Source organism: Pseudorca crassidens, chromosome 3 (assembly GCF_039906515.1).
Source record: "Pseudorca crassidens isolate mPseCra1 chromosome 3, mPseCra1.hap1, whole genome shotgun sequence".
In the NCBI taxonomy this organism is placed as follows: domain Eukaryota; kingdom Metazoa; phylum Chordata; class Mammalia; order Artiodactyla; family Delphinidae; genus Pseudorca; species Pseudorca crassidens.
In genome coordinates, this window is record NC_090298.1 from 137,315,413 (window position 1) to 137,320,323 (window position 4,911).

The following is a 4,911-nucleotide window of genomic DNA, read 5'->3' on the forward strand; positions in this document are numbered from 1 at the left end:
AAAGAATTTTTGCATCTATATGCATGAGGGATATATACATACTGTCTATATGCATGAAGGATATATACACTAGTCTGTAGGTTTTTCTTTTTCATTTTCTTTTTTTTTCTTTTCTATTTTTTTTTCGCATTGTCTTCGTTTTTGTTAGCAGGGTAATACTGACTTCATTAAATGAGTTGGGAAGTATTCTTTCCTCCTCTGTTTTCTGGAACAGATTGTGTAAAATCGGTGTTAATTCTTCTTTAAATGTTTGAAAGAATTCAGGAGTGAAATCATGGTCCTAGAGATTCCCTTTGGGGTAGTTTTTTAATTATGAACTAAATTTTGTTAATAGTGATAGAGCTAATTCAATTAACTATTTAATATTGGGTGAGTATGGAATTTGTGTTTTCAAGGAAGTGGTCCATTTCATGTAAATTGTCAAATGTATGTATTTACAGTTGTTCATAGTATTCCCCTTTCATTCTTTCAATGTCCACAGGGTCTGTTTTATTCCTGATATTAGTAATATGTGTCATCTCTCTTTTTTCTTTGTCAGCCTTGCCAGTGCTTTGTCAATTTTATTGATCATTTCAAAGAACTAGCTTTTTGTTAATTGATTTCCTCTGTTGTTTTTTTCTTTTCAGTTTCACTAATTTCAGATCTTATCTCTATTATTTCCTTCATTCTGCTTGCTTTGGGTTCTTTTTCTAAGTTCTTGAGTGAAAACTTAGACTATTGATCTGAGACTTTCCCTCTTTTCTTTTTTTTTTTTGGACGCGCAGGCTCAGCGGCCATGGCTCACGGGCCCAGCCGCTCCACGGCACGCGGGATCCCCCCAGACCAGGGCACGAACCCGTGTCCCCTGCATCGGCAGGCGGACTCCCAACCACTGCACCACCAGGGAAGCCCTCTGATGTTTTTGAATGTATCTTTTTGTAGAGCCCTTTGGTGGTTGTTGTAAGTATTACATTATACATACATAATTTATCACAGTCTAATGGTATTGCTATTTTACCAGTTTGAGTGAAAGAAACCTTACCTCCTTTAAAGTCCCTTTACCCTCTACTATTTATAGTTGTCTTAAATGTTACCTCTATATATATTGAGACCCACATTAGACAGTGTTATAATTTTTACTTCAACCATCAAAACTAATTTGGAAAAATCAAGAAGGAAAGTCTATTGTATTTATCTATATTTTTGCTCTTTCCATTGTTCTTCTTTTTTGATGTTCCAAGATTCCACCATTTTTCATTTTCTTTCTGTTTGGGGAACTTCCTTAGCCATTCTTTTATGTTAGGTCTGCTGGCAACAAATTCTCTTAGTTTTCCTTCGTCTGAGAATATCTTGATTATCCTTCTATTCCTGAAGCATATTTTCATCGGGTTGACAGAATTCTGGGTTGACAGCCATTTTTTTTCAGCTCTTGAAAAATATTGTACCACTTTCTTCTAGTCTCCGTGGTTTCTGGTGAGAAATCTGCTGTAATTTGAATTGTTTTTCTCCACAGGTAATATATTGTTTCTCTCTAGCTGCTTTCAAGATTTTTTATTTGTCTTTATTTTTCGGATGTTTGACTCTGTTGCGTATTGACATGGCTTTCTTCAGATTTATCTTATTTAGAGTTGTTTCTTACATCTAGATGTATGTTTTTTACCAAGTTTGGGGATTTTTCAGCCATTATTTCTTCAAATACTTTTCAGTCCCATGCCTTCTCCTCTCCTGGGACCCTGATGACATAAATGTTAGATCTTTGTTATAGACCCACATGTCCCTGAAGCTCTGTTCTTTTTTATCGCTCTGTATTTTCTCTCTGTTATTTCAATTGGGTAATATATATCATTCTATCTTTCTTTTTTAATATGGAGCACTTCATGAATTTGCACGTCATCCTTGCACAGGGGCCATGCTAATCTTCCCTGTATCATTCCAATTTTAGTATGTGTGTTGCTGAAGCGAGCACCATATCATTCTATCTTTAAGTTAATTGATTTAATTGATTCTTTCCCCTATCATCTCCAATCTGCTATTAAACCCATCCATTGAGGTTTTTGTTGTTGCTGTTATTGTACATTTTAGTTATAAAATTTCGCATTTAGTTCTCCTTTATATCTTCTATTTCTCTGCTGAGGCTTCCTATTTTCTCATTTGTTTCAAGCATATTCATAATTTGCACACTGCAGCATTTTTATGAAGGCTGCTTTAAATTTCTTGTCAGATAATTCTAACATCCATGTCATCTTGGTGTTGGTGTCTGTTGATTGTCTTTTCTCACTCGTGTTGAGATCTTATTGTTTCTTGGTGTGATGAATGATTTTCTGTTGAAACTTGGATGTTTTGGTGATTATGCTATAGGGCTCTGGATCTTACTTAAATATTGTATTTTAGCCAATTGCCTCTGACACTACTCCAGTGGGGAAAGGAATGCTGCCTTATTAATACCAAGTGGGGTAAAAGTTCAGGTTCTCCACTCAGCCTCCATTGACATCCAGGTTGGAGAAGGGGCTCCTTGTTATTGCTGGGCAGGGATGGGAGTTCAAGCTCCTTACTAAGCCTCCAATGAACCACCCTGCCAGGAGGGCAAGGAATACCTTATTACCGCAACCCACATCTGATCCCCTTGAGGAGGCGGCCTCATTACTGCTGAGCAATTGTTAAATTCCTGACCCTCCCTCAGGCCTCCTCTGACAACACCCCAACAAGGAGGCAAAGGTGAAATGGAGGTGGAAGTCCAGGCTCCCCATGTGGTCTCCACTGACAAGCAGGGTGTTGGGGTGGTAATGCTTTGTTTTCACCCAACAAGGATACAAGTCCTGGCTCCTCACTTGGACTTCTCTGCCACCAAGCTTCTGATGGGGGCATAGATTGAGCTATCTCATTACAGCTTGGCAAGAATGAAGTCTAGGCTTTCTTCACAGCCTTTAACGATGGAGATGGGGGTGAGGCCATCATTTTTTTTCTGTGGAGTTTGGCTGAAGTAAAGTGGTTATTGTCTAAAAGTTTTCTGTCTTGCTAGGCTGTCTCTTTCTAGTCCTTTGGCCACAGAGAGCAGGCTTTGTTGAGTCTTTTAGTCAGTCTGCTTTTATCTCTCTACCTTTCAGAGTCTTCTTACATCTGTTTTATAAATAACTTCCAGGAGTTTTAGTTGCACTTAGCAGGAGGAATAGGGAAAATTATATCTACTCCATCTTTCCAGAAGCAGACTGGAAGACTGTTTTAATATCGCCAAATGTATTTTACATTCCGACCGGCAATGTACAAGGGTTGCATTTTCTCCATGTCCATACTAACACTTATTTTCTGTTTTTTCGATCATAGCCATTCTAATAGGTGTAAAGTGATATCTCATTGTGATTTTTATTTGCATTTCCCTTATGATTACTGATATTAAGCATCTTTCCATGTGCTTACTGGTCATTTATATATCTTCTTTGGATAAATGTCTATTCAAGTCTTTTGCTTATTTTTGAATTGGGTTGTTTGGGGGGTTTGTTATTGAATTTTAGGAGTTCTCCATACGTTCTGGATATCAGTCTTTTATCAAACTGGTGCTTGCAAATATTTTTTCCCATCCCATTACTTTTTTACTTTGTTGGTGGTATCCTTTGATGCATAAAATTTTTAATTCTGATGAAATCTAATTTGTCCATTTTTTTCTTTTGTTGCCTGTCCCTTTGGTCTCATATCCAAGAAATCATTACCAAATACAATGTCATGAAAATTTCCCCTATGTTTTCATCTAAGAGTTTTATAGTTGGGAGTTCCCTGGTGGTCTAGTGGTTAGGATTCTGTGCTTTCACTGTTGTGACCCAGGTTCAATTCCTGGTTGGGGAACTGAGATCCCACAAACCACACAGCCAAAAAAATAAATAAGAGTTTTATAGTTTTAGTTCTTACATTTAGGTCTTTTATCCATTTTGACTTAAATTTTGCATATGTTAGATAAGGGTAGAGTTCATTCTTTTTCATGTTGATATCCAATTTTCCCAACACCATTTCACAACACTACTGAAAAGACTGCCCTTTCCCCAATTGAATGGTCTTGGCAACATTGTCAAAAATAACTTTTTTAAAAGACTGAAATCATGAATTCATAAAAATATAAAATAAATACATTAAAATATTTAATTTAACTCATTGATTAATGATAAAATCAGTAAGATGTTGCAACCAATTTAAAGGAGAATTCAAAGGACAGAGACATACATAAAGCCTGAAATGAATCTACAAATAGATATAAAATTGACCTTTTTAGGGGTGTATGTATTAGTTTCTTACTGCTGCTATCACAAATTTACTGGCTTAAACAACAAATTTATTATCTTACAATTCCAGAGGTCAAGAAGTCTAAAATGGGTGGACAGGTCTGTTTCCCTCTGGAGGCTCTAGGGGAGAATCTATTTCTGCCTTTTCCAGCTTAGGCAGGTTTCCTTCATTCTTTGGCTCAGGCCTGTAGCCTTCTCTAACACTTCTCCTTCTCTAACACTGACCAGTCAAAACGACCCTTATGATTACATTGGGCCCTCCTGGATAATTCAGGAGACTCTCCTCATCTCAAGATCATTAACTTATCACATCTGCAAAACCACTTAGGCCATGGAAAGTAACACATTCACAGGTTACAAGGATTAGGACATGAACATTTGGGGGGGGCATTATTCTGCCTACAAAAATGGGGGGTCAATTGTTCTTCCATCATAAAGAATTAATTTGCATATGTACAGATTAAAATCATTTGCATTGCTATTGGTTATCTTTAATTTACAAAATTATAAAATAGCACAAAGACAATGAAAGGCGCAGACACATGCGGGAATAATCCAGAAGGTAGTGCTTAGTTTTCTATCCCACTCCAAAGCATAGTTTTCCATTGAAGATGCCCAATAATTCTTTTGGCCCATTTCAAAGTCTTTCACAATTTGTACTGAT

The 4,911-nt window shown here is 36.9% G+C and overlaps 1 non-coding gene across 1 annotated transcript; it reads right to left on the minus strand.

Moving 5' to 3' along the window:
- Positions 1-1,838: 1,838 nt before the first annotated feature.
- LOC137222821 (U6 spliceosomal RNA) lies at positions 1,839-1,945 on the minus strand. Its single transcript, XR_010942612.1, has one exon. It is a non-coding gene; the product is annotated as a U6 spliceosomal RNA (small nuclear RNA).
- Between the last annotated feature and the right edge of the window lie 2,966 nt (positions 1,946-4,911).